Source organism: Littorina saxatilis, linkage group LG4 (genome assembly GCF_037325665.1).
Source record: "Littorina saxatilis isolate snail1 linkage group LG4, US_GU_Lsax_2.0, whole genome shotgun sequence".
NCBI classification, from domain to species: Eukaryota; Metazoa; Mollusca; class Gastropoda; order Littorinimorpha; family Littorinidae; genus Littorina; species Littorina saxatilis.
In genome coordinates this window covers 61,912,867-61,925,104 of record NC_090248.1, presented here as the reverse complement: position 1 = coordinate 61,925,104, position 12,238 = coordinate 61,912,867, and the positions used below count along the sequence as shown (strand labels likewise).

The window sequence follows — 12,238 nt, the reverse complement described above, 5'->3', positions numbered from 1 at the left end:
GCTAGCCGATCCTTTTGATAACGTCACGCCGAGTAAGAAGAATGAACTGGACCTATAGAAGAACGTCAGACGGAGTTGTTGACGTCGCTGTTGCAGAGGTTGGAGTCCAGTTTTCTCTAGGAGTCTGGTGACGCTGCCGGGGCCGGGTCGACGACCTGAAGTCGCCTGTGATAAACCTCGACGCTTTGCGTTGTTCGCGTTCGATGCAGTCAATGTCTTTCTTCAGGTAGGGGTCCCAGACAACCGCCCCATACTCCAGGACGGGACGCACAAGGGAGAGGTAGGCCTGCTGACGGCAACGAGGCGGGCAGCGTTGGAGGTTGCGGCGGAGAAAGCCAAGGGTGCAGTTTGCTTTTTTAGTGATAGAAGAAATGTGGGGGCTCCATTTCATGTCGTCTGAGAGGAGAATGCCAAGGTAGGGTGTGGATCTAACGTTTTGGAGGATGCTGTTGTCCAGTTGGTAGTAGAAGTCAGAGGATTTGTTTATACTGAGGATATAGCATTTAGAGGCGTTGAAGCGCATGCCCCAGGTAACCGCCCACTCTTCGAGGTGTCTGAGGTCTTGTTGCAGGGATTGGTGATCCGTGAAGGAGTTTATTTCCCTATAGAGCAGGCAGTCGTCGGCGAACAAGCGGACGTGGGACGATACGGAGGCTGGCAGGTCGTTAATATGGACAAGGAAGAGTAGTGGGCCGAGCACCGTCCCCTGCGGGACGCCAAAGTCTACTGTAGTTGATTTGGATGAAGTACCCTCGAGTACAACTTTCATGGAGCGTTTAGTGAGGAACGACGTGAGCCAGTTGAGTAGGGGGCCGTTTATGCCATAACAGGAGAGTTTGTGGAGAAGGTGTCCTCTAGCTGAGCAGAAGTTTTGGAGGTCTCGCTCAGTCAGTCTTCATCGCGCTGTCTGGCCACTGATTGGACACTGGTGGTTCCCAATGATGTTCCTGGTTGTGTCAGTGGCTTTTTGGAATCGATCTCGAAGACGTTGTGGTAGGAACTGGTGATCTTGTCTTATTGAGGTAATGCGAATATTCCACCGCGTTGCATAACTGTAGTGCTTCCAATGTCATTGTCAGCAAAACATTGCTGAAGGTAATAGACTGTTGACATGTGCACGTCTAAAGCACATGCCAGCGCTTCTGGATCATCCCCAGCTTTAAGTCGACCTGGCGTTTTGGTAGTGTCAATCTCGGCATCCTGGCTGTTTCAAAAGTGAGACTGGCAGCAAGCGTGCCATGGTCTCTTTTGGTTGCTAATGCATCAGTGAATACATCTCACACATAAGATTTCTCCTGCTCCACTTGCACGTGCTACGAGCGCGCATTATGTGTTTCACGTGAAACCTGCTTGTCCCGTGTGTTGAAACAGTCGCAGCATCAAAATAATCACACAACAGCTAGGTCAAACATGCCTTCATCAAACTTTTGTGGATTGATAATCCTAACTCTATAATTGTTCGTGATTTTTTCAATCAAACAATGCCGAATCTCAGTTTGTTCGCGTTTCTTTCGTTGCTCGGTATATGTTTAGTAAATATGACATATATATATTTATATGTATTGTTAGCTTTAGGAAATGATCAAGAGTACAATGCAATCCTCTGAATCAGTTATCAAAATTTTAATTGTATTCGATTTTAATGTATAAATTGATCAAATTATTGATTTATAAGCTTCATAGCTGAAATGAGTCAAATACTGATCGTTTGACAAAAAATCAATAAATTTGATTAAAAAATTATGTCGCCACAACTTCTTTAAAAAGCAGGATATTGTGTCATGAAAGAAATTTATCGAGAAAAAAAAAATGAAGAAAAAACCTTCGGGGTGAACAATATGGAAAAATTCTCAAAAAGTTTCATGAACATTGGTCCAGTCTGGGCATCGCTCTACACACACACACCACAACCACCGATTCCCAATCTATCTTCTGAATGAAAAGAGGGAGGGATATCTAATGAAAAGAGGGCTGGGAGATTGCACACACACACACACACACACACACACACACACACACAAATCATCGCCTTATCTCGATTCCCAGTCTAATGGAATACAATTATGTACATGTATGCTGTCTAGATAGTAATAATGTAAAAAAAAAGTGATTCTGAATTTTGAGGTCTTCACAGCCAGACACTGAAAAAGACTATATGTGACGTCAACCTGACGTTCCAAAAGTGCGTCACAGACATAATACGTTACTTGGCTCATGACCGCTCCCTCAAAAATGTTGCAGTTTACAAATAGAGTGAGCGACGAAACTGGATCAAAGGTAAGAAATTACATCTTTTTAACCAAATCTTGTTTCGAAATTTACTATAATTGACGTTAGACATGGTTCTAACTTACTGGATTTAGTTCCCAAAGCATATTTTTTGCTGCCTTTGGTACTCCTGAGAACATAAGCACTTAGTGAAGGCGTTGAATAACGGAATATCTAGTAAGCTTACGCTTCTTTTCTGACTTCTAAGTTCTAGCTGCAGTGCGTACAGAACGACGGGATGCACAGTTTGGAGAGCCTGCTGCTGTAATATAAAACCTTACACATAGACTCTACAGTAGACTATACTGAGCTTAGTGACAATCAGACTAGAACTTGACTTTTAGCTCCGATGTCATTGTCAGTGAGACTGAAGAAAAGTGTTGTTTGCCTGTGCAGGTGGAGAGGCGTTGTACTGGGCTGGGTCGCGTTGTCATGAACTGACCGTGTCTGCCAGGTAAGCCGTGCGTGTCACTACGTACATATATCTGTTGAACGCACTTTCTCTCACACGCGCACAGTGCACACATACACACAGACTGAGACACGTGCCTGTTACTCGGAGGACGCCAAGAACGGCGTTCAGTGCGCGCCTGCTAGCTTACTGGAGGGACTGTGAGCCTCCTTGCATGTTTCTTGGTTGTCAAGTGGTACTGTCTCCATCATTCATGCTTTCATCATGGAACTGCCCTCATATTTCTTGATTTTCGTGTTGTAATTCCACGATTCATGCTTTCATCATGAAACTGCAATTCATGTTTCTTAGTTGTCATATATATGCGGTACTGTCTCCATCATTCATGCTTTCATCATGAACTGCCCTCATTTGTTTTGGTTTTCGTGTGGTACTGTTTCCACAATTCATGCTTTCATCATAGGACTGCCTTCATGTTTCTTGGTTTTCATATTTATATGGTACTGTTTCCAAGATCCATGGTTTCATCATGGTACTGCAATTCGTGCAATTCGTATTTCTTGGTTGTCATGCAGTACTGTCTCCGTCAGTGATTGATGCTTTCATCATGGAACTGCCTTCATGTTACTTGGTTTTCATATGGTACTGTGTACATGATTTATGCTTTCATCATGGGACTGCCTTCGTGTTTTTGGGTTTTCATATATATATGGTACTGTCTCCATGATCCATGGTTTCCTCATGGTACTGCCTTCAAGTTTCATGGTAACCCTTCATTTATATTTTATGATGCTACCTCCTTTCCAAGGTCTCATTATGGTACTACCACGACCTTCACGTTTCAAACTGTAATTATGGCACTTGCCTTTAAGTGTCATGGTCTTATGATGGCACAACCTTGACGTTATATGATGCTAAAATTTCCATTTCATGATGGGTTCATTACATTACTAATACTACCTTCATGTTTTATGCTTCCTTACGGTACTACCTTCACGTGTCATTGTTTAATTTACGGTACTACCTTCAAGTTTCATGCTTTCCTTACTTACGGTACTACCTTCACGTGTTATAGTTTAACTACGGTACTACCTTAAAGTTTCATGCTTTCATTATGGTACTGCCGTAGAGTCTCATGGTTGTATTACGATACTACTACTTATTACCACCTTAACGTTTCAAGCGTTCATGAAGGTACTGCCTTAACGTTTCATGTTTTTATGACAATACTACCTTTACGTTTCATGTTTTCATTACGATACTACTTTAAAGTTTTAAGCGTTCATGGTGGTACTTCATTACGATACTAGTTACTACCTTAACGTTTTTAACCGGCACGGTTGGCCTAGTGGTAAGGCGTCCGCCCCGTGATCGGGAGGTCGTGGGTTCGAACCCCGGCCGGGTCATACCTAAGACTTTAACATTGGCAATCTAGTGGCTGCTCCGCCTGGCGTCTGGCATTATGGGGTTAGTGCTAGGACTGGTTGGTCCCGTGTCAGAATAATGTGACTGGGTGAGACATGAAGCCTGTGCTGCGACTTCTGTCTTGTGTGTGGCGCACGTTATATGTCAAAGCAGCACCGCCCTGATATGGCCCTTCGTGGTCGGCTGGGCGTTAAACAAACAAACAAACAAACCTTAACGTTTTATTTTTTATTACGATACTGAGTTAACGTTTCGTGTTTCATGACGATACTACATTAAAGGTACTGAACTTGTCAAATCCAGGTGCACGGAGCCCCTGGGGCTTTTAGTCATACCTCAGGCAGCTATCCGTTAGAAGAACTACCAAGTTTCATTGACTTGCACCCAAAGAGTCAAGAACTGCGATTTTTTTACGAATTAATTTCGTACTCGGACCCGGCTGGTCTTGACCTATTTTTGGATCTAAATTTAGATCAGGTAGATCACCACATCATGCACAAAAAGACACGTCACTAGCAAACTATGTCAGACGTCATCATGAGTTTGTGTAAAACAAAGTCGAGGCCGGAATCACTCAGTTGAATCGAACTCCGACCAAACACCACGTAATAAATAGGTTAATTTATGCACTCGCGTGAACAAGAAACTGTCGAGCTTCACAGATGTCGTCGTTGGGTAGTTTGGGGTTTGTTTTACTACCATAGGAAGATTTTTGAACTGTAAATGCACTCAGCTGCAACAAAAACGCAAAACGAAGGCTGTGAGCTGCACTGTGCCTTTAACGTTACATGTTTCATGACGATACTACATTAACGTTTCATGTTTCATGACAATACTACCTTAAAGAAAAAGTCCAAGGTTTGTAAGTATCTCTAAAAACTTGAAAATCGAATGCCAAATGTTACAAACATCTCTGGAAAAATATTTTAAAAATTGAAAAAAAATTGTTGTTGTTGTAGTTGAAGATTTAGTGTTGCGGGGCTAACCAAGACAAGTCGCCTGGGGTCAAGTAGTGGTCACGTGGTTTTCGGTGCACTGTGACGTCGGTGCACTGTGACGTCACAAGTTATTGTGTTGATTCTACCACTAGTACCAGCTTGATTTTCACACAGAAAAGTCACCACTGTATGCCCGAAAAGAATGCCTCGGTGGAGAGCAGCCGCAAACTGCAACAACTCGTCAATGTCCCCAGGCATTTCATAGCACACTTTCCCTCATAAAACTCTGAGTCTCTTGTGGAAATGGAAGAGATGTGTGCAGCACAAGCGTGCAGATTTCAAAGTGTCGGGCACTTTCTGGACACAGATTTCGCCATTTTTCTGCAGCACAAAAGTTGGCGTTTCATCCCTGAAACAAATGTGTTGACCACTGGCAGTGTCTTCCCTTCATAAAAGTCCGGAGAGGGCAGTGTTACGACGAGCCATCGAAACCCCGAGGCGACATACGAACAGCGGATTATCTCACAAGAAGGAATGCGTTGAAGGTCAGAGTACATGCTTTTATTTTCATGCATACGTAAACATTGTTTTGCTGCGCAGCGAATACGAATTGGTGCAGAACAGTGTGTCTGGGTCCGGCTGATATTCGCTGGAGTACAGATGCGCCACAGGCTAGATCTACAGAGTTACAGAACGGTCTGAGCTGAGCTAAGAGTAAGAGTAACAAAACTTGACTAAATGTAAAAAGTAGTCAGGGTTGTGGACACGTAAGACAATGCGTGTGTCACGTTATCTATTCCATTCAGACACAAACTATCCGCTATTTTTACCAGATCTAAACTTTTGGTGGATGTGCAACCGGTAAGCTAAACAGACACCTGCATGCTAGAGACAAGAAGATTACGAATTGTGCAGGGAATTAATCTTTCTGCATTGACTGAGAGACGCAAAACCAGTCTAATTGCTACAACATGGATACACATCCAGACGACTTCCAGAGGGTGTCTAAATGTTCAGTGTACTGTATAGATCAGAAGCATACTTTCGAATTGATTTATACTCACACTCATTTTCTCTCTTCTTTTACTTCCAGACCTTTCATCATCACTCACGGCCACTGGTCAGAACAGGTCACTAGACACAGACACCGTGACCATTCCAGATTTCCCGGTTCTTCGTGATCACAACGCAACTGTTGACCAGTCCTGTTCCTACTGTCCAGAATCACCACAGGAGAAAACCAACGTGCCATTCATCGTAAGATTTTTGTTTTGTTTTGAAAATGAGTGCCTTATTCTAGCTTTGCAAAAAACGAGAAAGTGTCTTTGACAGATACCATCCAAATAATACATTATGAAAACAAGTACAAGTTCATTTCTACTCATGTTAATCGTTTATGCTTTCTGTGCTGAGCGACATATGGATTGAATTTCTTTCGTAACTCACCTCCTGTCAACATGCAAAACTATATCTGTCGAAGTAGTTTCAAATAAAGTTAGTATGCTTCCGAATAAAAAATATAAAAAAGGGTATTTTCTGAAATTTTTAATTATAGACCATCACGAAACATTCACGAGTATGTTGTTGACCTGATGGTCTTTATGGTAGACAGCAAGAGTTGCATGTTCAAGAAGTTTAACTTTAAGCAGTACATTTGAAAGAGCAAGGTAATTTAAGGTGGTATAATTTTAATGGTAGGTTCCACTGTAAGGCGACATGGAGGGTATCTTTGACGGACTCATTCAACATTCATACCCATGCACATCACCTCAAACACATAAGCTTTGTTCTTGAGTCAAATTTATTGGCTTCATAAATATTGTGAATTTTTGTCCGTTTGCAGATTGGCTTATCTATGAATTTTTTTCGAAAATATCTTGTGATCTACGTACGCATAATGTAACACGTGAAGAAGAACATAAAAAGTTCGTCAAAAGGAATCTAATTTGCATTTCAACCCATTTGCCTTCCTTATTGTTAATTTTTGACTCACATGCGAAGCAAAAGTGAGTCTATGTACTCACCCGAGTCGTCCGTCCGTCCGTCCGTCCGGAAAACTTTAACGTTGGATATTTCTTGGACACTATTCAGTCTATCAGTACCAAATTTGGCAAGATGGTGTATGATGACAAGGCCCCAAAAAACATACATAGCATCTTGACCTTGCTTCAAGGTCAAGGTCGCAGGGGCCATAAATGTTGCCTAAAAACCAGCTATTTTTCACATTTTTCACATTTTCTCTGAAGTTTTTGAGATTCAATACCTCACCTATATATGATATATAGGGCAAAGTAAGCCCCATCTTTTGATACCAGTTTGGTTTACCTTGCTTCAAGGTCAAGGTCACAGGAGCTCTTCAAAGTTGGATTGTATACATATTTTGAAGTGACCTTGACCCTGAACTATGGAAGATAACTGTTTCAAACTTAAAAATTATGTGGGGCACATGTTATGCTTTCATCATGAGACACATTTGGTCACATATGATCAAGGTCAAGGTCACTTTGACCCTTATGAAATGTGACCAAAATAAGGTAGTGAACCACTAAAAGTGACCATGTCTCATGGTAGAAAGAGCCAATAAGCACCATTGTACTTCCTATGTCTTGAATTAACAGCTTTGTGTTGCATGACCTTGGATGACCTTGACCTTGGGTCAAGGTCACATGTATTTTGGTAGGAAAAATGTGTAAAGCATGTGAGTCGTATGGGCTTTGCCCTTCTTGTTTCTTCATAAAGACTACTTTAAATTTATAAACAAAATGTTTAACCATTTCAATGCCTCTGAACACGTTTAAAAAAATGCAGGTCTTTGCTCACTATATCAGATCTGCCAAGGCTCAGTTTACACAGGAAAAATCATCTGTCGACTTGAACACATACCAATAATCAACATCCTCACTGTTTCTTGGAGCTGGATTTTGTGTGTGGAATGAATTACACATGTGGCGTTTTAGAATATAATTCATAGAAGATGTACATTCGTGCAGAAAGGCTTTAATTTAATAATTAGGTCTTCGTGATGTTCTCTTAAAATAACTAACATGTGTTCCCTTTACCGGGCCTCTGAACCAGTTTTGTGAATATGCAGGTTAAACTCGTGCTTTTTCTGTGTTATCAGTGTATTTCTCATCCAGGCATGGATGCGTCCTCTTAAATGGACAGCCCTTCCCGTGTAAACGATTGGGTTCAAAATCTCAAATCTTACCAGGCTTTTACATGGGATATGGCCATCCTTCCGTTTTGAAAAATACCAGAACTGAACACTCTGTATGGGTACTCTCTTTGCGAATGTAGAATTTTATGAATTAATTTCTTTAACGCCACACGTGTAAAACATTCCCTAAAAAAATCCAGCTCCAAAAACCAGTCAGGATGTTTATTCCTGGTATATGTTCAAGTTAAGAGATTTTTTTTCTATGTAAAAGTCTTCGCAGATCTGTGTAGTGAGCAATCCTGTTTTGAAAAAGGACGTGCCTTTAAGCCTGTATAGACGGTTTGATTGTTGAGATACCTGGTGGCAATGACCGCACGGGTGGCAAGAGGTAGTAATGCACAGATGACAACAAACCGACCTGCATTTAAAAAAAAAAGTTAGGAGGCCTTGATAGGGGAAACATTTTGTTAATTTCCAGAATCTTTATGAAGAAATAATGAACGAGAAGAAAGTCTGGCCTTGAAGTAAATGCAAATTAAACTATGTATACTTTTGACAAACTTTTTCTGTTATTATTCACATGTTAAAATGTGTGCAGAGATCGTTAGTTACTTCCAAACAACCATGTTTCAGGCAACAGGCAAACGGACAATACTGGACACAGGCTATGCTGACCGGCTCATGGACTGATTACCTGATGCAGGAGTAGACCAACAGTGAAAAAAGTCTGGAACAAAATGTTGCAGAATGTGAACCATGTACCGGACCACGTGACAACCCAGTATCATCTTCAAACCATGCAGGAATCTGTTCAACACAGTCACACGATTTGTAAAAGTATATTTCAGCCTTCTGTAGCTCAGGGAGTTTGAACCCCACTCTTCATCCGTTTGGGAAAGTATTTCTGATTGTTTTGACTGCACAGGTTGGTAATGGTACTCTGATGCTTCTGCCGAGAAACCCCACTCGCTAGCGCACCAGCTGCCTGTTATGGGTAAGCGACGTGCCTGTATTTCCTGCAAAGCAAGACAGAATAAAACAGCAGCTTAGTTTGAGCTTTTAAGACATTCGTACAAGAGAAAACGTGTACGTGTTTGTTTGGAGAGGGTGGATAGAATCATAAGACATGCTGTGTCTATGTGACGTAGAGCAGGTTTTCAAATTCATGCTGAAGCACTGTGTGATCGCTATTTTTGTTGGCATATCTTACCTTGATTTCAGATAGACTGGGAACCGAAATGAGGATGTTTACATGAATAAACTATGCTGATATGTATGTGTTTAGAAATAAAGAATAGTTTTAATGATATATGATGGTGTTTTATTTTCTTTTTTAACCCAATGTGATATTTTCGTATTTGAAAACAAATTGTACACTCTGTTGTCAATTTTACTTTCAGATAAATAAATCTATCATAATGGAAATCATCTGTTTGTGTTGTGTTACTTACCCATTTTGATCAAGGTTGAGTCGTCCATATTCCTGTGTGTACGCATAGTATGCAGTTTGAAGGTAGTAGATGTCCGAGCAAACATAGGAAGATGTGCTGTTAGGCTGTCTATCCCCTCATCCAGGTTTTCCAGATATTTGAATTTCGTTCCCTCTTGGAGTTTCTGCACTGACACCTGATAAGGCCTAAAAAAAAAAAAAGGTGTGGTTACAGTAACCCGACCTACCCTAATTTTAGGGGCCGATCCTATAACTTTTTATTACATTTGTCAACAAAAAAAATAAAAAAAAAAAAACGAGTGCAAAAAACGCAATGAAAGCGAAAGCGCCCGAGTCGCACACTTATTTCCCTGTCAAGTAGGTTTAATTTGTACACATTAGAAAAAAAAGTTTAAAAAAAAAAAAAAGTGATTGCCTACCTACCTACCCTATTTTTTTTGGCTATGTTACCGTAACCACACCTATTTTTTGAGTCACTTGAGAAAAAGTGACTCTATGTAATCGGTCAGTGTTAGTCTGTCCGGCCGGCCGGCCGTCCGGCCGGCCGTCCGTAGACACCACCTTAACGTTGGACTTTTCTCGGAAACTATCAAAGCGATCGGGCTCATATTTTGTTTAGTCGTGACCTCCAATGACCTCTACACTTTAACGATGGTTTCGTTGACCTTTGACCTTTTTCAAGGTCACAGGTCAGCGTCAAAGGAAAAATTAGACATTTTATATCTTTGACAAAGTTCATCGGATGTGATTGAAACTTTGTAGGATTATTCTTTACATCAAAGTATTTACATCTGTAGCCTTTTACGAACGTTATCAGAAAAACAAGGGAGATAACTAGCCTTTTCTGTTCGGCAACACACAACTTAACGTTGGGCTTTTCTCGGAAACTATAAAAGTGACCGGGCTCAAATTTTATGTGAACGTGACTCATTGTGTTGTGAATAGCAATTTCTTCCTGTCCATCTGATGCCTCATATAATATTCAGAACTGCGAAAGTGACTCGATCGAGCGTTTGCTCTTCTTGTTTTTTTTTGGCCTAAGCAAAATACACGTATCACTCTGTGATCATGGCAACATGTATCATCTGTATGCCCCGTTCAAAAATTACCTTGAGATTCTAAGGTATCTACACAGAAATTGCACTGGATCACAAAAACAACACGAACAGTAGTACATGTAATGTATATTCAGTTTGAAAATTCATGCAATGAGAGTCTATAACCCGATTTAACCCCAGGTAGATTCAGGGTCCCACTGACTGAATCTCATATGGTTGTTTTTCGGCACACACCACACATTTTTAATGGGACTGTGAGGTTTTGTTAATACAGTAAAATAATATAGTAGCAACGTACTGTCTGTTCGTGACGTTTGAGAATACCGATCTATGCACTAACGCATTGTCTTTTTGTAGTGTGACTGTCCGATATTGCGTACTCCTAAAAATCAATGATCAAAAAGTTTGAACTGCTGTAATCGTGTTTCAGCATCTATGTCTGACAGTGCTTATTTGCTTCCAAAACGGCTTGCGATATCACTACTATACTAGCCATCAGCGTTTCGCCACTGCTCAGAAAATCTTATGATTTCAGATCTAGTTTGAGATCGGAAATCACGTGTGCTCGTTTAACAAACGAAATTTATTTATTACTTCCCTTTGACCGTTTCGCAAGAAAAATGTCAGGATCACTATTAGTATTAGCACATGAAAGCAGCCCACTGCCATTTCAAAAAGTTTCACTGTTTAATGGTGTCGATGTCATGTAGTGTCTTACTGTCGCAAATAAAAATACCAGGATAATTGCAGTTTTGTCCGCAAGAAACAGGCTTTGCGCAATGTTAACTTGCTGTCTACATGTTTCGTTGTGTGACTGAAGAATTACTCAGAATTCCAAGAGAAAATAAGGATAGCTTAGTCGCGTGTGAACATCACTGTGGAAACATTTATTCTAAACTGGGCAGTTCAAGGACGAAATCCTTGATTAAAGATAGGAAAATAAACAACACCAGATGCCTGAAATAATAGCATAAATCAATTATCTTTACATGCTTACAGATCTGTGGAAGCACATCAACTGATCTGTGAAAAACACACCTGACTTCGATCTAGCATGCAAGAGGTAGCGACTACGGACTAGTAGTAGTAGTGTGTCAACATCACAACAAAGAGAATCACATACCATTTCGTATTGCCGCTTATGCTGGCTCTGTTCCTTGTGGCCTCGCCAGCATTTTGACGACGAAGAGGCTCAAACGGGCACGCTAAAACCTCAGGCTGGCTGAAAACCGGTCCGTATTCCACTTGTCTTCCTCACTGCTTGAGCCGGCCATGTTTGTTGTTCAAGGCTCGTGACGTAGCACACGTATGTGCACAAGGTCATGAGCCAAGACTGCGCGCGCGATGGAACGATTCAGATCAACCAAAAACGAGTCAAAGTATACTTTTTGGATTTCTGTGTTCATTTTTACACACGCATTTGTGGTTGATGAATTAAGAGGGTCAACATATCAAAAGTGACCCTAAACCTTGGACTTTTCCTTTAATGTTTCCCGCTGTCATGAGTGTACTGCCTTCATGTTTGACACA

The 12,238-nt window shown here is 41.1% G+C and overlaps 1 protein-coding gene and 1 long non-coding RNA gene across 4 annotated transcripts in view; one reads left to right on the top strand and one right to left on the bottom strand.

Annotated features, from left to right (window-relative positions):
- The first annotated feature begins 2,179 nt into the window (after positions 1-2,179).
- The window catches only part of LOC138965305 (uncharacterized), a 64,165-nt gene continuing 54,106 nt past the window's right edge, over positions 2,180-12,238 (top strand). For both annotated transcript variants that reach the window (XM_070337437.1, XM_070337436.1), the window contains exons 1-2: positions 2,180-2,277; positions 2,665-2,722. The gene's annotated coding sequence lies outside the window, so the exon portion shown is untranslated. The remainder of the gene's footprint in view (positions 2,278-2,664; positions 2,723-12,238) is intronic.
- On the bottom strand, positions 7,658-12,233 carry LOC138965310 (uncharacterized). 2 transcript variants are annotated; one of them, XR_011455404.1, is made up of 3 exons: positions 11,832-12,233; positions 9,652-9,836; positions 7,658-9,216 (listed from the first exon to the last, which is right to left on the bottom strand). It is a non-coding gene; the product is annotated as an uncharacterized lncRNA (long non-coding RNA). The 2 variants fall into 2 exon arrangements; XR_011455403.1 differs by having other exon boundaries at positions 7,659-9,216; positions 9,652-9,826; positions 11,832-12,232.